We start from the raw sequence: 23513 nt of genomic DNA, 5'->3' as shown, positions 1-23513 counted from the left end.
TAAAAAGATGAAGTTTCACACAGCAATGGTTCCTTCCTTATTACAAGTATTTTGACGGAAGACTGCCTCAGCATTCATTTTAAATGGACACGTAAGGAAATCACCTTTACTTCCTTGCTGTAGAATTTGAAAAACAGATAGAGCAGGAACAATTCCATGAATCAAAACCATCCTAATCTTAGTTACGTGAATCAACATATAATAAAAAGTAGTGAGTAAATATATAATAAAAAGTAACAGTAGTTTTTCTCTTTTAAAAAAGGCAGATATTGTGAAACAATGACTGCAAGACATAAATAACCTCTTCTTGTGAAAATTTTAGATTTCTACCCCATGGTTTCCAGCCTATGTTAGCACTACATATCATCCAAGAAGTCCATTCTCAGCAGTTGTGTGTAGGTCTTCATACAAGCATGAGTATCATGGCAGGGTTGCACTAATAATCTGATTATAATGGGTGTGGTACAGTGGGCACTGCTTATTCTCTACACTGTGAAGGAACTGTAAATGCATCTGTTTGACCAGGTTTGGGGGGAAAGATCGCATCTGCTTTTGAATTAGGTAAGCCGAGTTTCTCAATTAGTTCCAATTTTCAGTTAGTTACATATCTAAATATATAAATGCATGCACACATTTGCGGATATCTCTCCATACTTATATTTAGCTTTATTGTCATCAACAGTATGCCAGCAGGATACTGTTCAAAGGAGTTGCTTTATAGATGCAATCAGGGATTTCAAATGGAAGCGGTTTTCATCAAAAATTCTCCCTTCATCAAAACCAACTTTTCTATTTACGGAAACGTACTGGTTTTAATTTAAATGCCACTGGTGCACAAAGGCTAATGTGAGACTCTAACTGAAAAGATTTTAAGTGTTTCAATCTTATTGCAATAAATATTTTCCCTCCAATTTTTTTTTAATTCAGTATGTTTAATTACCAGGCTTCTGTTATTTCTCCTCTTTATAGAGCAATTCTAGCAACACACTTCTAAGAGGGCTAAAATTACTCTCTATATAATCTACCCACAGGGCTGTGATCTGAATAGAAACTGTGTTACTTGATTCATTGCACAGTACATTTCTGTCATACATGTTTTTCTCTGTCACCATATGACAGAAGTACTGGCACAGTCCTTTCCAGTTTATCAACATTTGGGATGTCCCAAGTGAACTAAATAAAATCTGCTTTTTGTAAAATGCCAGCAGCATGCAGCCTCTAAGCCAAGACTGAGTTCACCTTACCACATTTGAAGCAATTCAGATAGATAAATAATGAACATATCTATGCATAACTCTCTCAAACTTTTGTTTGAAGATTTTCCTCAGGCTACCAACAAATGCCACTGCATGGCATGACCTGAACAGACTTCAGCATCAATCTCTTCCTGATTCTCCCAACTCTCTGTTGACTATGAATAAATATATCAAGTACAGTTTCTTTTTCTCAGCTTTCACTCACTGATTCTTTACAAAATACACTTATTTACCTTTGTGACAAGCTTCCAAGTTCTTGATTTTTTTTCTACCTATGAGCTGAGGACTTCTGTCTGTCTCAAAGCCTCCAATTCTTCCAGGAAATCTGTTCCATGGACGTTAGGTACCTATCCTATGGCTTTCCATACATGTCTGATTGAGCTCCTACAGAACCTGATTTAGCAGTAGGGGACCTGCTAGTGTTTGATTTTGCTGATAATTCCTGCTTGGAAAGGAGAATTGCGTGAAACACAAGTAGGACTGAGCCTTCCGCAAAGGCAACATGTGCTTCACTTACCTCACATGCACTTCCAGTCCCTGATTGCATTATGTGGGAAACTCATCTCATCCTTTTCCTGTGGCCTGCTTCCCTTAGGGGCATTCCTTGTGCCGAGGACTGCCTGGTGGGAAAGCAGCAAGGGCCTCTGGTGAAGGGATGCCATGAGCAGACATGAATTTCCCAATCAGAGAAGGGGAAAACAGGAGAATTAATATAGTCATTTTACCTCCTATATCAGTACATACAGTGCATTTGCAGGAGGATTTCCTAAGTCCAGAACACATTAGTCTTGCTGTGCATGCACTAGTATTACCTGCACAGATATATGGGAGTCCTAAGCACATACCCAGCCTCTCTGTTTGACGGGGTGCTTCACCTCTCTTTGGCAAGAGCCAGTTGAAGCATGAGTAGGTGTCTGACTCATGGAGGAGGAAGGAAAAGGAAAAGCATTACCTCTTGCAAGATGACTCTTCCCATTACTAAGCTACTATAATTGTAACTATTGCACTAACTGCTACTGAAAACCTCTGAAAAAACTGGTGACCTGAACCCATGGACTATACCAACGAGTCCAACAGCCCAAACCAGAGCTTTTGGAAGTCAGTAGAAAGCCACATATTGATTTAAAGGCTGTTGGATGCAGGCCTTACCAGTTTATCAAGTGCGTAAGCATGTGCAATAAACTGTAACCAAATATATGCTTACATCTGGAAGCACTTTAAAAAATGTGATTAAAATATAAAAAACATATGAAACACATGATTTTGCAGGAAGTTCTAACATCACAACATGCTGCTAAAAGGAAAAGCACACTACTGGTCTGGTCCCTGGTTACTGAACAGACATGAACTGGGAGAGCTCTGAAAAAACCCACTTGCCTGGAAGCAATAATTTACTGTTGCATGTACTGAAGAATCTTTTCCCTCAGAGAATCCCCATGGTTTATCCACCAAAAAGGGAGAAATACACAAAAAGGAGCAACGAAAGACCCATCATACGCCACTTTCACAGCTGCCTTCTTTATGCTGTGCTTTACCAGCTGTAAGAATGGAACATTCCTCTAAGGAAGTCCCTCAAACTCTAAATGCCCTGAAAAGGGGAAAAGACTGGCATCCTGAGCACTGAACTTGTATGCTGGGCAGATATTGGCGAACAGCTGCTGTGTCTCAATGCCAGAGAAGTCTCTTGCTGGCAGTTTGGTTCAGGTGCACAAGAGGTGCAGATGTATTGTCAAATGGCAATTTCAGACACCTATGCAACAGCCATTTTTGGAAACACTGTGCCCTCAACACTTCCCATGAAGACATGAGAGAGCTATTTTATATAATATTTATATATAATATTTGTCTGTACAGTAAAGAGGACCAAGTGCTCCTTAAAATCGGACTGCTTGCCTTGTCTACTATCACACTGAGCTGTTAGGAAAATCTACCCTCATTTTTGCATGCTTCCATCTTGTGAAATCTAACTAAACACATAGTTGAATCTTATTTCAAAAGAATTAAATCAATTTTTTCCATCTTCCAAACAGAATTCTGTATTTTGGTTCTTACATTATTGTTCTGTTTGTTTATCATTAATTTAGCACAATCAGTTGGAGTGGGTTTGTTTGCTTTAATTTTTGGGGGGTTTTGTTGTTTTGTTTTTTTTTTTTCTTTTTCTTCATGCTGGTGCCCTTAGCATACTCTGTGATGGACAATGAGGTTTCTCCAAAACTTGCTCCTAGACAGAGCAAAAACTATCACACAAAGCCATGAACTCTCATGTCTATTACCCCTATCACAAAGAACTCACACCAGATTAGAAGTACAGTTCCTTAAAAACAAAGTCCTTACACAACCTTTAGGATCATAACTGCATGCAAGATCACTTAAAATTAATAAGGAGGAGAGGGCTACTGGGGTAAAAAGGGGTCCGGATAAACTTCTTACTATATTAAACACACACAAATCTGCACTATTGCTAAAATGCAGGATTGTAACATTTCACATATTTTTAGCTTTACAAAGTGTATATATAGTGTTCTCTCTGTTATTCAGCATTTCAAAGTACAGAGTACATGCTAATTGCTAATAACTTTTTAAATTCTGCTTCAAATTCCATCCAAAACTTGTTGCTGAATGGACTTCTGTCTACAGTGACCTGAATCATTAAGATTTCCTGTTGCTAGTGGTAACATTCCCATCCTGACAAATACCCAGGAAAATATTTAGTAGTAGTACCTTTCTAAAATAGTCCATAAAAGACAACTGATACTCAAATGTCACAGGCTTCTATTTTTCTCTAACAAACAAACTAGTGCTTGCTGATGATCATCATCTGGCACTCATTCAGCTTATAAAACAAAAACATACTAACGAAAATCATTTGATGGTTTCCATTATCTTGAATAACTTCAGGAGAAGGAAAATTATCTTAGACACTAGCTACAACATTTTAGAAAACCGTATCGATGTAATCAATAAAATCATAAAAGGCAACGGTGATTCATTTCCATTGATGCAGCTTGTTTGGCTGAGAATTAAAATGTCCTTTATTTAAATAAAAAGAATAGGCAAGTATTCGTATTTTCAGTATTACCATTCTCATCTTTAGAAAGGTAATCCCAAGTCCACAGAAGCAGGCAATTTGTCCAAGGTAAGACAGGATACATAGGCAGTTTAAATGTAAACAAACAAAATACTGAAGTGCTTTAAAATCAAGCTTTTTTTCTCATCTAAACATGTCTATGCTGACTTCAGCAGAGCCAAGAAAAGAATCAAGTTCTGTCTAAATTCCCAGCTGGAAAAAGTAGGCTTCCTCTAACTTAACTTTTATTATCATATTTAGTATCTTGGCATCCCTATCTTATAATTTATACAGAATTTAACTGTGGCTGGGCATCTCATATAGAATCATAGAATGGTTTGGGTTGGAAGGGACCTCAAAGATCATCTAGTTCCAACCCCCCTGCCATGGGCAGGGATACCCTCCACTAGACCACGTTGCCCAAAGCCCCATCCAGCCTGGCCTTGAACACTTCCAGGGAGGGGGCAGCCACAGCTTCTCTGGGCAACCTGTTCCAGTGCCTCACCACCCTCACAGTAAAGAATTTCTTCCTTATAACTAATGTAAATCTACCCTCCTTCAGCTTAAACCCATTACCCCTTGTCCTGTCACTACACTCCCTGATAAACAGTCCCTCTCCCTCTTTCCTGTAGGCCCCTTCAGGTACTGGAAGGCCGCAATTAGGTCTCCCCTGGAGCCTTCTCTTCTGAAGGCTGAACAAGCCCAACTCTCTCAGCCTGTCCTCATAGGAGAGGTGCTCCAGCCCTCTGATCAGCTTTGTGGCCCTCCTCTGGACTCGCTCCAACAGCTCCATGTCTCTCCTGTACTGGGGCCCCCAGAGCTGGATGCAATACTCTAGGTGGGGTCTCACAAGAGCGGAGTAGAGGGGCAGGATCACCTCCCTCGACCTGCTGATCACACCTCTTTTGATGCAGCCCAGGACACAGTTGGCTTTCTGGGCTGCAAGCGCACACTGCCGGCTCATGTTGAGCTTCCCATCAACCAACACTAATGAAAGATTAGTACAAATCTCACATGTTCAGTGCAGCTTGTGATGACTGAAATAGTATGTGATTTTTTCCATACAGGATAAAATGCTCAGTAAATAGAAAAAAACAGCAAACAAGATGTTCTTGTTTGCCTATAGCAAGTAATTTGCATCCTTTTAAGATCGTCTGGCATTTGGTCCTTTATTCTTTTGCAATAGCAAACCCAAGTTGTCCTGTAAGCACCAGATTGAATGAAACCTGCTTTCCTACAGAATTATGCTCTTTGCTCTGTAACACCACATTCTTTCTTCTCACTGCAAATGGCCAGATCTCTTCACATCATTGCCTATTACACTATCACCTGGCAGGAGAAACTGTGCTGTGACTAGTCTGGGACTGCACACATTTTGTTTGGCCACTGAGTCACTGCCAAACAGAATGTATAACAGCTATGTTCTGCCTGCCTTTTCCTCAAAATTGGCACCGATCTGGGTTTCTTTCCTCCATACAGTCACAGATTTTCATAAAACATGATATTCATTGAGAATTTCACCTTTCAAATTTAACTGAGAGAGACAAAAGGGTTCCAAACCCATGGAGGGGTGGGAAGGAAAAAGGGGAACAGACAAACCTTAGTAGAAGTCTCACTTTCTTAGAAAGTGAAAGAAAACAACTATTTAAGAACAATACTGTTGATAATGTGAGACTTCACCAGCTCTGTGAAATGCTAGGCCAGAGTTTGGGTTGTGTGGGGTTTTTTAATAGATTCTAAGATTAGGCTCTTAAATCCGTTTTTAGGAACTGTGATGAGTGACCTTGCTTTCAATATAGCAAGTATTGAGCATCTTACTTTACATGTGACGTGCACCATAGTTAGCACTTTAAATTACAGGACTCTCATTTCCTGACTTTAGACATAACAATGAACACCTACAAACACGTCCAACCAGACATAAATAGTTATACACAGAACATAGAAAATTAGACCTGCAAAGTTAAAAACAAACAAAACCCCCCTCCTCTATATAGATATTATCAAATTAATGTACTTGGAGCTGAAAAGGAACACGTTAATTTATAAAATAAATAGAAGTACTACAAATATTTTAGCAGTAAGAAATCAAATGTTTAAAGTGATTTGCCCAAAGGAACAAAGAAGTTAGATGACACCTTGAAATTCATAAATCCAGATGTAGACTGAAACTTTTAGAACTTTTTAATGTTGTAGAAAACTCAGAGTAAACCCAGTATGACAGAGATGGACACAATGTCAGCACCACTGTTCACTACCTTTCTGTTTCTAAACCCCCATAAAACTGCTACCTTTTCAAATATTTAAACTGAAATCAAGGTGTGCAACCAAGCCAATGTCTGAAGTTGGAAGTTCTGTCCAACAGTTCATAACTGGAATGTCTTAAGAACAAATTCCCCCACCTGAAAATCAGGCTGATGTCCAACTATACATAGAGATCATATGTTGCTCAATTTAGGTAAAAGAGTCAAATTTCCATCTAAAGTTTGTAATGCTTCAGTTTTGGCCGGGTCAAAAAAACCTGCTGTCACGTTTTCCCTTTTGGAGTCTGCAATGACTGAAGAGTTCTTTGCAGTCGCAGTATCATACCACGTATAAAACATTTTACTAATTTCAATTTATCGCCAAGAAGATTGAGGCACAAAGAAATTATGTTTACAGCAATAGCATCATTTGGTTTAACAGACAATTACTAAACATAACATAAGGTAAATGTAGTTAAATACCCTTTTCCCTAAAACCATATGTATTTCCCTATAGACTGTCATGTATTGCTTTTGCTCATCTTTATCTTTTTTCTTTTTTTTTTTCCCCCAGAAAGATACGGGGGGAGAGGGAAGGCAGGGCAGTTTGGACCAAAATTAAGCAAAGTGTTGTGGATTCAATACATGAAATTAAGCACACCATTAAAATAAATATGTAATCCAACTGAAGTCTTAATAATGTAAAATAAAAGATGGAATAAAGTAAAGATTCTGTGTGTCACAATCGCACTATTCCATGATACTTAAATATTAACCAGAATAATTAAATATTGGTTCAGTGCTTTTCTATGGAATTTTCTATATTTCTATTTAAAAAAAAAAATCCAAAAGCTACATTCACCATGACCTGCCAATATGCCAAAAATAAAATGTGTATATGCTCCATAATCTAGTAGTGTATGTCACGATGCTATATAAAAAAATAACAGGTTTTTGAATATAAGTGGCTGAATAAAGGAAAGAAACTTAAAATAGTGCTAGCTTTGAGGTAAGACGAGGGAGGTGGCCACTGTCTGTCCTTCCAGAGAGCAGCCAGACAGCCAATTAGCTGGGTTGTGTCTACCAACTAGTCACGGCACTGTTGGTAATTGCCTGGTAGCAACGTCAGGAGAGATGCAGAAGCTGTTGAATTATTGCAATGATGTATATGGGGCATGAGATAAAGAGGGGAAAAAAACCCCAACACATCTGTAGATTTTGAATTAATGCATCCTGCTGCTGTGCAAATGATAGTCTAGGAAGGCTTCCTGAAAAAAGGAATTATTGTATTATTAGCCTTGTATTATTAGCCATACGGATATATATAGCAACATCCATATGAAACCTGAACAAGCCCTATTCACTCAGAATGCCTCATAGTGGCATTCTTTTTTGAGAAAAAAACCTATCGTAGAAATTGATTGTGATTCTTAACTTCTGGTTCAGTAATGAAATCTAAACAAGTCTGGGAAATAGAGCCAATAGCAGCAATAAAATGAATACCCTACATCAAAATTGAGCATTAATGATACTTGAAGAACCTGGAAGATGGAGAGAGGGTTCATTCCTTCTGCATGTGAGATGTCCCAAGATGGCAATCTTGCTTCCTGTGCTTTTACTTCTCAGCACCCAGCTAAGTTAACCTTGGCTAAGTGCTCACGCCAAGTTCTTTCTGCATCGTGGTATCTAAGGACAGGACACTCGGTGCTATACGTATGCAATGCCCAATTTATCATATGATCCTCACAGCAAATAAAAAAATATCAGCGTGTACCCTAACACTTACTGCCAAAAGACATGTAATAAATATAGCTATAATTTAACATCTCCAGTATATAGCAATTTATACCTTTTTTTACCTCAAACCCCTTAAAAATAGTCAACAAACCACCTGTTGATCACATTGTTGCAAAAATTGTTGTTCAAAGACTTTTGTTGAGTTTGTTTTCTTTACTTTGCTTTTAACAGAAAAAGTATCATTTATACCCACTTCTGCCGCTTAAAATAATTTTAACATATTTCCTTTAACAAAAAAAACAAAACAAAACAAAAAAAAAAAATCACCTGTGGTTTGGGACTACACAATGGAAGACTTCAGGCCAAAAAGTACAGTTGAGAAAACGGCAAAGTGATAGACAGCAAATGCTTTAATATAACTTAAAACACGACTAAGTTACCAGATCCTGCCAAATTTTTTGTTTTTCCCAGAGGCTGGCAGTAGATTGTAAATTAAGAGGAAAAAAATACAAAGGAAAGAATTTGAAGAGTCCTGCTTTTTCTTTATCACAAACTATCAATTTGTAGAAGTTTTGCTTTATAATGACATAACTCCTGTTGATTTCAGTAGAAGGATAGCTGGGCCAGTGAGTACTTTTGGAAAAACTTTCCTTGTGAATTTCCAGCCAGAGCTTGAAAGAAGATTTATGGGGCCAATGCAGAGACTCTCATTTCCACATGATAAATACAAAGGCATTTTCAACAGTGACAGACGATTCTGTCACTCTGCTGTGTCACATTTTGTATGTTTTATTAATAAAGTTCCTTGCTGATCACCTTCTCCTGCATTTTCCTCATTTACTCTTTATAACTTACTCTCCCCTACTAAGGGCACAGATTTTTATTTCAAGAATTTATTATACACAGTCTCAAATAACAGATACTCAGTGACAACCAGGTCATAATCATGAGTAACTTGTAAAATATACACCAAAACCAGAGCCGCTATTTTCCAAGGATGCTGATCCTCACTCTGTAGGCACAGCCAAGTCAAGTTGCCTTAGGAAACACAGCTATTCGAAGGCTAGCCTGCCCCTAGATATCTTTGGTTAGCAGTGAAGGAAATTAATGTGTCTCCCTCCCTGCGGCTTTACTCCTTTGCTCGCACAGCCCCGGATCTTGTAAAAATGCCAGTGGAGTATATGATGAACCAGATCAATACAGGTTCAAAACATTCTCTTTTTCAGCATTATTTTTAACCAGGGTCAATTCTGATCCGTTTCTCCGAGTAGCCTTCCAAGGATGTATACCATTACAGGGGCAGCAGAGAAGTGGGAGAAGAGGCAGAGAAAGAGCGCTGGGGTACCTTCAACCAGCTCTGCCACAAAGGACTATTCTTGGAAGGATGTCATTAGCTGATGCTGCTTTTTGGAAATAACGAAAATTACCAACAGTGATGGGACGTGTACTTCAGGGTAGGGCCTTCTCTTTAATTTATATTTTACTTTACCATTAACACCATGAAGTGTGTACTGTTCGAAACAGGACCATTTAAAGGGCCTGCGTGTCATCCACAGGACATTTATGGCCCATAGGATATTTTTTGGGTTAAGAGGAGATGTGGAGATGTTGGAGAGTTGGATATAAATGGAATACTTTCATTCAAAATACTTGAAACTGTATTTCTTGCCTACTTCTATCGTATTACTAAATAAACTGGGATTACGTAACTAACACTAAAATATCATCTTTAGGTTTTAAAGGTAACATGGGAATTGGAAAAATCATTTAGTTATTGTTTGAATAACTGGACATTTCTCTAAAAGAGAGGTAAATAATTCAGTAACTGGAGGTAGCACTGCAGTGTACGACCTTGGTCGTGTAGTATGGGTGTCGTATCCAGTAGAATACTGAAAAATCTTTAACCATTATGGGTGCCACATGCATACATTGCAAGTCATCGTGAATACTGTTTTGAACTGATGGATGAATGATTTGAATATACGGCCTCATCCAATCCCTACCAAAGTCAGTGGGATCTTTGACGGAGTCCTGAATAAAGCCCTGCGTGATGAGAAAAATATAGAAGTGGATCGTCTGGTCAGAGGAGAGGGAAAGGAAAATCCATTGCCATTTCTCTTGTCCATCACTCCACTGATTTCCTGTTTTCTATCATCTCATATTTCATGCTGCAAATGGCTTGCATCTTTCCCAGTCCCAGGAATCAGAATTGCCGAAAGACCTTCCAATGGGTTTTATAAGAATTTTAAAGAAGTTGCTGGAGTCCTGTTGGAGCTGAAAAAAAAAGAAACCTGTGCTCAAAAAACAATCTGTCACATCAGATGTAACCATCCGTCCTCACCTCTACCTTTGTGGCTAGACAGAGCAAAGTAAATATGAGGATGTTAGGTGGAAAAGAGAGATTCTCTCCCCCCTGTCTGAAATGCTGTGACCACAATTTTGGAAGGAAGAGTCTTTTTTCTTGGGTGAGTTTATTACTTCAGGTATGAAACTGAATGCCAGCACTGGAAATGCTTCTAAATAAGCCAGGAGAAAGACAGCACTTTTGTCTTTGTTTTTCGTACTTTTTTCCTCAGTATTTTGCCTCTTGCTTTACTGAAGCCAGATGACGGCATGTCAGTTGACGATTCCCAAGGCACAGGCTCATATCAGTGACTGACAGGCCATTTTAGATAGGGTGGGTTTCGTCTCTCATGCCATGTTTCTTCTACTTTTAGACGTCTTCTATTTCGCTCTTTAAGATCCTGCCTCTCTTATCACTGCTCCTAGCCTCATAATACTTTTGCTTATTCTCTGTGTCCATTTGTTTTTACCTGCATAATCACTTAAATAATTTCATGAGCCACATGCTTCTCCTTTTACCTGTTCTTCTTTCACCTTCATCATCTCCTTTTGGGACAGTCTTCTGCTAATGGTTTGAATACGTTGCAGGAAAGTAAAACTGAACTGAAAGTCAACTTGGGTATTCCAAAGATCGTATTTCTGCTCTCTTTCTTTGTTTTTCATGGACAAGAATGTGTACATCTTCTGTTTCTTGCTCCCTCAACTAGTTACTGAATGCTAAAACTCCAATGTTGGCGATTTTTTTTTTTTTAAACAGATCTGTGGTTACTGGATCCATAAAACTTGGAGATCAAAGAAGTTTAAGGCACACGTAATTATAGTTGTGAAAGAACTTGAAAATGTGATCGTGAGTTGTAGCTGAGAAGATGAAACAGATTTTTGTCTTTCTTTTTTTAAATTCTTTAAAAAATAAATTCTTTCAAAATTGCTAGGATATTTAATAGGTGGCATTTTTTCCTTTTTAATCTGTCTTACCAACACTGTGATTCACTGACACCATGAGGGCTACAATTCTCCTGTTCCTGTCAATTTTCCTTCATCTCCTGGTATGGACATCATCTTGTCACGACAGCACAAACTAGTTCCTCTCTTTGACAGAAAAAATCAACTGTTAGTCTTGAATTTCCATCCTTTCTCATGTGACAGTAAATATATCCATAGGTACCACAGAGACCTGTTTCTATCATGTACAGATGTCAATAAAATGAACATGTTTAGTAAATAAAGTTTTTCCTTCTTCCACACAGAACAACAGAACAAACCTAAAAGTGAACCTCCAAAATCACTTTTCTATGTAATTCACAAAACAAATCTAGTTCTTTCTTGACTAAACATTAAAGATGTTAAATACAAACCTTTCAAAGAAATGAAAACTATAAAGCAATTGTGTTCTAACTTTTTCACTACCACTTTTTTCAATAACTAGTGTAATAGAGAATGTAAAAAGCCAGTATAATTATTTTAGTCTGAGCTCATGATTCTTTGACTTTCCTTAAGAGAAAATAATAGTATTTGGAGATATACTATTGATGTTTAAACTTCCTGCCAGTCACATTATATTGTGTTGGTCCTCAGACGGTCAGTAAGAACACCACATTTAATCATCATTCACATTATTATTGTAGGGGTTTCCATGAATCACAGAACACAGCTACTGGGAGCAGATATTCTCCTTTTAATGACAAATATGGGCATAAAATCCTCAGTAAATTCTTCTCCTCCTCATTAAGCCCTTTCCCCTTCATCAGGCTGATCATCAGAGCATGAAGAAATGTTTCATAATCCTCTAATCTGGTGTCACAACACCACTGGTGCCTTATTTTGCAAACGGAGACCCTACAGCGCAGAGAGGGACGGTTCTCTGCTTGTGTGCCTATGGAGGAGGTGGCCGCATGTCAGCACCCACCATCCTCTGCTCCCCAGGTGCCTTGCGACCACCAGGAGGTGGCCAGCTCCCCAGAGGGCTAGGCCACCAAAGCTGGGAGGAGACCACCTCCTCAGAGTTTTTTACCCACAGTTTTTAAGGGTGTAAAGAGCACTTCACCAGGTACTCCTCCATCACAGCATAGCCAAGAAGAAAATCATACATTTATGTTACATAAGAATACACATTTCTTCAAGTGAACCCTGAAACTCTTAAAGCTCACCCCTAACTGCACTAAGGACACGGCCAAGAATTTTCTTGTAGTAAGTCTACGGTTTAGCCCAAGTCAAAATAGATAGGAATTCAATTCACAGTAAGAAAACAAGAAGTATCAAGTCCATTTAGAGCACCTTACATTGCAGCCTCACCTTCAAATCCGTATTTGTTAGCATTTCTTTGAAACAATCTTCCCCCTCCCCCTTTTCTTTTAAAAAACATTTTCAAAATTGATGGGCAAACTCGAGATCTCAAACTGGCAAATGAGAATGGACACACTAGGTGAACAACATGAACTTCTGCATATGAAAGGGACTGCAACATCAGATCAACTCAGCTCTGAAGCAGCACCGTATTTTTTAAAACAGGCATCCTGCTAATTGTTAGTAAGTTTCAGGTGAACATACAAACTTAGAAGGACAGGTCAAGAAACAAGTAGTAACATACCCTCAGTGTAGAGCTCATCTGACCAACTTCTTACATTGCGTATTGGAATTATTCTATCAAATGAGCATTTTCCCTTTATCTCCAAATAACCGCTACATAATTCTGAGACTGTTCTTGCACCTTCTGACTTTGGGTATTTATTTTTTGAAAAGAAAACTATTTATTTAAAGAAAGATACAATGAAGATCCTTTTGTACCGAATCACACTTCTGCTGGAGGAAAAACAGACTAATTTCTCCTCTTTATCACAGACATCTTAAAACATCAACTACAGAGTAACTTTGACATGTCTCAATGATTTAGTGCTCTAAATTTCATCCACTCAGCAGTTTTTGCAAACATATTTCTAATGTTACTGTCAACATGCAATGTTTAATTCTGTTGCTGTGCTAATAAAGCAGCTTTTTCAAACTAAGCCAGTAACTGAAATAACAGTATAGCTCAGACCATGTTTATTACCATTATTATCACTAGTCTCCTAGTGTATCTAACACAGTCTGTTCAAGAACTTATCCAGAAGTATTGTGTTTCCCTCCTTAAGCGAGACAAAAGTTACGAAAGCCCTATCTTCTGTATAATTTTGCAACTTACCTAAAATGTAGATAGCTCTCTGGTATTTTTGGAAATAAGTATTCAAGCATAAATCCTTTTTCTCTTAGCAGAAATCAGTACCACTGAATGTTGTTTTAAGAAAAATTTATGTGCATCACAACAAAGGAATGTAAAAAAGCTGCAGGAAAGCTTGAGTAAATAAAATAAATATGGATAGGATAAAACTGGCTTCCCCCCAAACCCGGAGTTTGTCAAAAGAACAAAGCACACACAAACAGCATGTAAAACCTGAATTCAAAATACGTTTATAAAAAAGGGATGAGGACACATGTTTTTTCTATTTCAGCTTGAAAAATAAAGGGACACAGCAATGAGTCTTGCTGGCAGGCAGATAACTCATAGGCCCTGACCCTTCGACTCACCAGGAATTCAAACACAAAGCTCTTTTCATAGTGACCGTGCCATACATTCTCAAGATAAGGCAGAGAAATAAGGGGCAGTGGAGAGGTGCCACAAAGCTCCAACTGCAGAAAACCGTGCATAGAAATTATGTTCGCTTATTCACCTATATGCAGCTGCACACCAAGCGCTAGCTGCAAAACTATTTCTTTCCAAATCGGAAGCCATGCAGCGTGCTTTCAGAAATGGGACCTGTCTCCTGAAGCGAGCAAAAGCAAAAGAGAGAACAAGCAGCGAGGAAAGGACTATCCCTGTACAGTTCTGTATCGTTCAGAACCGAAGTGCACATCCGGACAAATAATCTGTAACACAATGAGCTTCGCAAAAGGATTGCTGTGGTAAAACGGAAGGGTTTTTAGAAACAACACAAATAGCTACATTTCAAACAACATTTCAAATCTGGACTCACCATGAAAAAGCAACAGTTGCCTGAAGTTAGTGTGTTATTTTCTGCCCTGTTCCACTGCACTTTTTGCCTAGTTGTCCAACACTTGGTAGCTCAGAGCTGCCACACAGAGGCCCCTTCCGTGATCTGGCTTATTTGCCTGTCAGTTTGAGTCTCAGCTTCTGTATGATGCAGCTGTGCACTTTGCTGAAGGTCTAATACAATTTCCATAAGCTTTCTCCATGCCTGGAGCAAGCAGTTTGTTCTCCCTGCTCAATAAATACTCAGATCACTTTTCTGGTACTCACAGGGATAAAGCTTTAAGTTGTTAAGGAGTTCTTACTAAGTAGTGGGTGGAGAACATAAGCCCAGTACAAGGAAACTCTGCGCATAATCAGAAACTGAGAAACTTCCTCCCTTTCCCCCAACCCCTCCTCTCGCCAGGCGAAGCTGCCAGTGCCTCCTTTACAGAAATTTAGGAATGTAAAGGGAGGACTCAAAGGGGCCCAGTCAGACAAGCCTTTCTCAATCAATTAGCTTGCAGCCATTACTTGTGACCCTAGGTCACACAACATAAGTGTGTGGGGTGTGCCTTTAGGGGTACACCAAAGCTACTTATTAAAACTTACATAACCAAAAGTGCTCAAAATCAAATAAACTCTGAAAGCTGGAAAATATTTTCCATGTACCACAGTTTTGCAGGAAGAAGAGTTTTGAGTAAAGAAATGTTACTTTGCTTTTCCAATAACAAATCATTTGATGCAGGAAAATAACTTTTTTGTACTTAAAAGAAAAAAGAAGGGATTGAAATGTGAAACACACAAGCAGACTTTAAAACATAATTGTAAAGCAAATACAATTATGCAAAAACTAAATAATACCGGCATGAGTGACATTTGACAAAGCACACGATCGTGTTTCCTAAAATACGACTATTGTCTGTAGCTGCAAAGGGATAGACATTTATAGGACAGTTTAATTAATTCATGAAGTTCTTCCCATGTATTTCAGCCCTCTGCAAGAAATGAGTTCTCAGCATTCGGATTCCATTCTTCATTTTAATACTCCAACATAACGAATCAAACAATTTATTTTTAAAAAAGGTCTGGAATATTTAAATACTGCAGTAAGCTATCCTGCATTGAACACACAGGGAGAAGAGGGTGTAACTTAGCACGATTCCCACACGACAAGTATACACCCCTTGGTGTGAAGGAAAACTTCAAAAAGACCCTCAGCTTCATATCCTGCCAACCCAATGACATGGAGATGATGCCTTGGAAAAACCCATGAGGGAGTCCTGATTTCAAAAGCAGATCTATGACAACCCCTTTCTGGGCCAGACAAGATCAATGCACTGCAGGGGCGATGCACTTTAATCTCAAGGTGCATCGCAAAGCATCTTTAAGTAGTGCCACAGATCAAGGCTTATACATAGTTGAAAAAAACCAGTTCAGCCCAAATTTCACTCTCTCCTTAAGGTAACTGAGCAACAGCTACTCAAAAGCTCACAGAGGACTCAGGGAAATAGATAATAATATAGGAAAGTAGTGGTAATGTATTGAAATTCATTGAGGATGTAGACAACCTGCAATCTACGTGTCTCTTCTCCACTAAAACCCCAGTCAAACTCTCTGAACAGGCAGCATGGCTTGTGTTAGTTCAGACATTCATTCCAGAGATCAGATTGCAGGATCAGGGCCACTGAGTAACTGCCCTGGGGTAAGGATTTTGCTTCTGTCTTGCACATAAGACAGCATTTAATAAATTAGGTCACATTTAAATCCTTGGAAAGCCCTGGCAGTAGAAATAATAATCACGGAAACTTTAATTTTGAATGAAAAAATGGGCTCGGGATTAAGACGCTGGACTGGGATTTAGGATATTTGGGTTCAGTTCCCATTCGTGTCTCAGACTGCCCGAATGATTTGGGAAACATTTCGTCTTTTGCATTTATGCTAAATATCAGTTGCCTTACCGATGTAAGGCCTTCGCCTCCCCAAAGTCTATCAATAAAAGAGTGATAATAATATTCAGTGTATGGATCCCTTCAATACAGGTTCACAACACATGCTCTACATAGTGGAATTAAAGCAGTAAGGAATATAAAATATTTACTGCTACAGGACTTCTGAGTAACTGAAAACAAGGAAACTATCTATCTACCCCAAATCTCCAAAACCATCATTGAAATCTGTTATGAGCTTCAATGTACACACAATCCCAGGAGATGAATGCAAATCCATGCACATGAATAACGATACACACTTCATTCTCTCTCCTTTAGCCATCTAAATGTAAGGTTCCTGGAAAGCTCACGGGGTTAGGCCCTTAAATCACAAGGGGTTGGAGTCTCTAATAGTAGAAAAAAAATGGGAAGACAGTGTCTGTCTGGAGACAGGCCGCATAGAGCATTACTCCCAGCAAGTGTTAAAAACTGGAGAACTCACTCCACATTTTGCCAATCTCCGTGCATTTCCAGGCTACATTAGAGGAATTACTATTAAGTTCAGGTTTCCCTTTAACCTACAATTTCTAAAGCAAGATACAGCCCAAGCACTCCATTTGGATATGCATTATAGATTCACACACCTTTCTTTTGGAAAGGTTGATACGGAAAATTTACGACACAAATAACAAAGAAATTTAAAGGATGTTTTTAATGTAACTTAAAACAATGCTTCCACAGTGGAAATAATAATAGAATAATGGCTCCTCCTGGCACTGTTGAGTCCCCTGGCTAAGGGCTCTTCCTTTTCCTGATTGCTGGCTGTAAAATTACCCCTCCATTGGCTCCACTCCATCGCTGCCACATTTCAGCCAAGTAAAGGCAACGTGAGCCATTTCAAAATAATCTCTAACGAAGAAAGATGCAGAGATAGAAGAGGGACATAGTCCTCAAACCAAAGATGGTAGCCAGAAATACATAAAATTCCTTTAGCATTCTCAGGGTGCTCTCCTATGCCTGAGACTCTTTTTAATTAATGAAAGTAAACACCACCTTAGTGTTTCCATTTTTACATTCTAATAAGGATCAGCCTAGAACAGACTGTATTTCAAGGAAGGATAATGTAAGTTTTCACATATTTTTCCACATTCTGCTCTTTCTCCTCAAAAGTCATGAATTTTGGTGAGACCTACCTTAATTAGCCATCTTTTTTTTTTAATTCTATGCCACATGTTCTTTCATACTAACAAATAAATGCTCACCAAGGATGCATGCATCTTCCTCCTTGCACTGAGATATTTTCACACTTACTAACTCAGAGGTGGCAAAGAGATGAAATATGCAAGTATTATACAACCTTTTTCTTTGCATATGCAGATCTTCGGGCCTGGAATACACCCAAGTTCAATGTGATCAATACATGATCATGCTGCATTAGGGGATCCTTTGAGAATAAAAGGGATTTCTTGTTATTTGTGAGGCTGTTTTTCTGCATAACACTGGTCAATATAAAAAGCAATACCTGTAACATTAAGTCACAGAACTAGCTCTCCTCCTCTGTTATGCTCTTAAATGAAATTATATTCATTTTAGTTAGAAAGACAAAAAAGCTATGTGCAAAACACTTGTGGTAGAATGTGTAAAGTCTATAGTGTTCATAGTGGTACTCAGTAAGCTATCCATATGTTAAGTCATGCTCTAAACACTCTACATTAAAAGCAAATGCTTCTTTAAGAAATCAAAACTAATTTCAGAAAAAAAAAAAAAGAAAAGGAAAAGCTTGCAAATACACTACAGTACTTTGAAACAGATCTTCCACTCTTTAAGCCTTCTTCCCTTGCCTTCCCCCACCCCCTTTTCCTTTCAGGAAACAAAACTCAAGAAGAGAAAGAGAGGGAGAGTCAAAAGGTTACAGCCGGCTTGTAAGTGCAAAGAACGTGAGAGGCCCATTCTTCCCCTTAACACCTGACATCCCAGGGTACATTTTCTTCAGCGCCGAGACTGGTGGATTAGACATGCAATTCCTACTGATAATGGAAGCTGTGCGTCTCATTCGCCATGCACTGCTACTTAAAGTTCTCCTCCGACCCTTGCCTAAGTTGTTCTCCCTCCTGCTCCACAATTACAAACTTAATTATGGAAATTTACAGTCTATCATGATTAGACCCAGTTAAATATCTTGTCTGAGTCACTAATAATATATGAGAATTCATTCCTGGAACTCTAAAGTTTGAAAAAGTTACAATAAAATAAGTAAAAAATATGCATTTATTCCTAATTACAAATAAAAACTGAGAGAACCCAATACAGAGCTCATAAATGTTAAAGCCGTGTTTAAAAAAAAATCCTGATTGACAACCTTGATGACAGCGTTATAACGTTCATGCTACCATTCCTTTACCACTCAGAATACACAGGTTTCCATGATATCCACAGTTTAGTGACATAGTGAAACACATCTAAGGTTCATTTGCTAAAGCTACAGAAATTAAAGAGCTAGAAATACTAAATTACCAAAGTCTTTGCTACACTTTTCCTAGGATGGAGCCCCCCTATACAGGCAGGTGGAGCTGAGATCCGCTTGCTTGGCTGATTCTGTAGGAACAAGGAAACAATTACCTCTAATTAGGTGCATAATCGTACGCAAAATGGAAAAGGACTGAGAACAAAGTTAATTCTAAACACCAGACGTCTTCAGGCAAAAGGAAAAAACAGAAACAAGCTTGATTAAGGTAGAAAAGGTACAGTTCACAGAAATCTAACTGGCCTACTTACAACAAAAAGTAGTAGGAGAAAGTGAGACAATATGATTACTTGGACTTTCATACTATTAATAAATGCTATGATCTAATTTAAAGATAATTTCCTTTCAATAAAAGATCCAAGCTCCAAGGTGAAGTTGAGTAAAAACTTTAAAAATTAATTAACAAAACTGTGGAATCGAGAACATGGCAGAAAATGTGAGTTCTTTGCTATTTGGGTTACTGCCTGGATCTGGTAGTGTGGTAGCTCTGGGATGTTGCTCACCAGCTGCAACTGAGCAATGTCAGTCCCTGCTTCCTCTCATCCCTCACCTACCCCATCCTAAACATCAGCCAAGTGTCTTGTTTTGCAGATACAAAACACTTGAACAAGTGTGAGGGTGCTTTTTTTTTTTTTTTTCTCCTTTTTAGCACAATGAATATTGTAAGTCTTGGTTCTTTTTTTTTTTTTTTTTGGACTTTGCAGATGTCTTAGTGCAGTAGCTACTAAGAGAACACTGTCACAAATATTACAGGAGGAATCTGAGAAGGAGAGAAAAAGATCAAAGAGGCAAATGAAAATTCTGGCAATTGATAACCAGGTTTCCAGAAACATACTGAGATAACTCAAATTTTTAAGACTCAAATGTGTGAAAAATCCAATGAGAAGATCCCAAAGAAGGTTTAAAGGAAGACCTCAGAGACCTACAACTCCTTTGAAGAAGATTTTATAAACAGCAGGATAAGACTTTTTCTGAAGAAATTGGTTCTTACAACTAGTTCAGGTGCACTGCAGTGAAAAATTGCTGCAGCTGGTGTGATTTCCAGGAAATGAAAACAAGTGGGTTTGAGTTTGTCATCTGGTACCTCACTGAAGAACTAAGGTTGTTACTTTTTTTTTTTTTTAAGTCACCTGGATCTTAGAAGTATGAGTGAATACAAAGACAGAGATTAAAGAGAATGCAGAGACAAGCATTAAATGAGAGTTTAATGAGGTCTGCCCATCACCTCACCAGTAACCTGTCAGGTACCACCACAAAAAACCTCTCTGGACTTACCCATTGGCCAGGATGGTTGGATTCATCTTTGTTCTTCAGATGTGAGGTAACGTTCATTTTGACCACATAAAACAGACCAAATATACACATAGACACTTTTTTATTTTACCAGTATTTGTAAAAAATATTCCTATAAAACAAATCTAGTGCCAAAAAAACCTTGAAGGGAGAGATACATAAATTAATCCCAGTATCCCTGTCAGTATAGCAACAATATAATTGTATTCAAAAACTGTGCCAGGCTCACTGGGGGGGAAGGAGCGAGGGGTGGGGGGATATAGGTTGGAGAAAGTATAGAAAGTAACTAGCCCTGTATGTCCAGCCAGAGAGCCTAGTGTATAAAAGAGAGTAGCTCTACTTGATGAAGACTACCTAAAGTACCTGTTTGGTGGAGATCCTACATCCTCACACACAGCTCATTACATCATTAATCCATTCATGTCTGCAAACCCCACCCCACGTTGCCAATGTGGACAAGCAGTGTATCTGTTCTTGAAAGAATCTGACTGTCCTAAAAAATGTTACAGAAGTTTTAAAATTTAAACTCATAACATACATGAAAAAACATAGATGGGTAAAACCTTTTCCTGCCATTGCCCACACCAGCATTTAACACATGCTTTCAGAGTAAAAGTCTGGAAAATTGTTACCTACTGCATATCTAGGCACATTTCCCTGTCAGAGAACTACAGGGGGAAAAAAGCTTGGTAATATTTGCTCCTATTTATTTTCTCTAAAGTTAATGCTACTTTTGTCTGTGAACTTTTTTTTTTTGTGTGTGTGTGTCATGAAAAACATGACCTTGCTGAAGCGTCTCAGTTAAAAATTAATTCTCAGTAGAAAAATATCCCTGAAGTAGATTCTCTCTCTTACCAGGGAATGCTCCAGCAGTCAACTTCAATTTGCCTTAAAGACAAAAAGGCATCTCTCTAGGGATAAAAATCAATCCCCAAACTGTCAGCAGCAACATACAAAGTTTAGAAATGTGCTTAATTCAGCACAAACAAATGCTTGTAAATTGTCAAGCCAATATGTGAGAAGTGACTCTTCCATTAAATAAAATCATGAGCTAAATGAAAAAAACTAGAAAGGGGACAAAGACACCACAAGCAGATATATTTTATCCACCTGATATCTATCCTGCACACTAGTACACAAGAAATAATAAGAATCTATGCTTTACTAATAGATTACTGATTGTGCTTAAAATTATTCTAATTGCTATTAATTTTTTAAAAGATTTTCATTACTGTTAAGTTCAAGTGCATGCAAAAAACATACCTTCTCCACACAGCTTGGCAACGAGCAGCAGTTTGGGACTCCATCAACTCAGATTTGCAATCTGAAGGTGATCCACACTTAGCAACAAGGAAATCAGTTTTCCAGATTAGAGACATCATCATAAACTGCAGCAACTGCACAAATGACTCAAGCCATCGCTGGCTACAGATGTGCGGTAGGCATGCCCTTTTCTCCTTCTCCCCTCAAGGCCTGAGCAAGGTTAGAAACCACAACTGGATGTTCTTGCCCTCTCTTCTTCTGCACCTTGTGGTACCCGTGGAAACTGCTAACACCCTTCTGCCTTCCTAAGGCGTCCCTACCTCCACCCGGCAGCACTCTGACATACTGGAAATTGCTTTCACACCCACTACAGCACAAAGATGCGGTACGGGATCTGGCTGGTTAGTGTGTGGGCAGGCAAGGCGACCATCCCTATCTGGCCATTCTGTCTGCAGTCACTCCTTCACCTCTGCAGAAGGGGATGGGATGGTTTGGCAGTTTTAGTTCAGGCCTACACCACACTCCTGGATATCATTGATCAAAACAGACAGGGCAGAGACAGAACATACCAACAAAAGGAATAATATAACCGTGACAACTGTTACAGTGATTTCTCCGCATCACCCCAAGATGATGAGAACTTGGACTTTTCCTTCTATAAATGTGTTTCCTATCCTAGTAGATGAGGCCATGATGATCTACACTTGTAAGAGAGATGAAAAGTCTTGAAACATGCTCAAGATTTGAGCAGAGCTTCACCCCAGATCTCCTTAATCTTCAATGAAACAACTTCATTTTTCTGTACCCCAGTTTCTGATCTGTAAAATCTCCGTGTAGAGTATAAGTTGTTTCAAGCATGGACATCATTATCATATAGGTTTTACACAGTAACTAGTAAAAGCCTTTAAGTTTTGTTCTCACGCATGTCTGTAAACATCAGAAAATCCTGAAACAAGAGAGTGCTATTCAGCATAAAGAAGTAGGTGTTTTGCAAAAAGTAGGCTGTATTTTATCTTTAAAACCCTTGCAATAACAAAAAAAAAAAAAAAAAATCAAAAAACCACCCCGCCTCAGAAAGGATCTAACATAGACGCAAAGATCAAGTTTTAGTGATTTCTGCTGAGTTATACCAAAACATCCCTATGTGTTAAAAAATGGACAGTATTGAAAAATCCATGATAAATCAGTTAAAATATGAAACCATAAAACCATTTGAAATATGAAGTGAATGGACAATGCAAGAAAAGGAAGGTTCCATACAACAAAAAGGTAAGTGAGGGAACCATCAAAGAAAGATCAGTAATAACCAGAGCACAAAACAGTGCTATTTGAGGGTTCTTTTGTATAGATTGTAGAAAAAAATAGACCAAGTTCCACGCTGGTGATCCACTGCAAGACAGACATGACCATGTCTCATTACTATGCTTTTATGTTACTTTCCGTGAGCACAGAAACTCCCTGAATTGTGAACTTTCATGTAGATCAAGGAAAGAAGGAAAAATCATAGCCAATGAGGAAAATCTGTAAGACAAAAGTTGCCATCTCTTTCTGCCATTACCTTCAGAGGTAACAATATGGGTCAGATTTCCACACACTGGCACAACATGTCATGCAATTTTGCATACAAGGTTACAAGTGCCAAAAAATGAATGGCTATTGCTACTCTCTGAATTGCTTTATAATAAAGCTTTCCATGGAGATTACCAAGGACTGGAAAGGAAGGAAAAAACCACCCTGATGTATCTTGAAAATCAAAAAGTCTAGGCTATTTGCAGCTGATACTTCAGAATGGTCAGATATCTTTTCATCACTACTTTAACAAATAATTTTTCTGATACATAAGATCAAAGGCAAAG

At 38.5% G+C, this 23513-nt stretch overlaps 1 long non-coding RNA gene across 2 annotated transcripts in view; it reads right to left on the bottom strand.

Moving 5' to 3' along the window:
• LOC142604294 (uncharacterized) overlaps nucleotides 1–15047 on the bottom strand; it is a 234523-nt gene extending 219476 nt beyond the window's left edge. For both annotated transcript variants that reach the window (XR_012838169.1, XR_012838166.1), the window contains exon 1: nucleotides 14654–15047. This is a non-coding gene — a long non-coding RNA (uncharacterized LOC142604294). The remainder of the gene's footprint in view (nucleotides 1–14653) is intronic.
• Between the last annotated feature and the right edge of the window lie 8466 nt (nucleotides 15048–23513).

This window comes from Balearica regulorum, chromosome 1 (assembly GCF_011004875.1).
Source record: "Balearica regulorum gibbericeps isolate bBalReg1 chromosome 1, bBalReg1.pri, whole genome shotgun sequence".
In the NCBI taxonomy this organism is placed as follows: Eukaryota; Metazoa; Chordata; class Aves; order Gruiformes; family Gruidae; genus Balearica; species Balearica regulorum.
The sequence above is the reverse complement of the archived record's forward strand: the minus strand, read 5'-3'. Positions and strand labels throughout refer to the sequence as shown.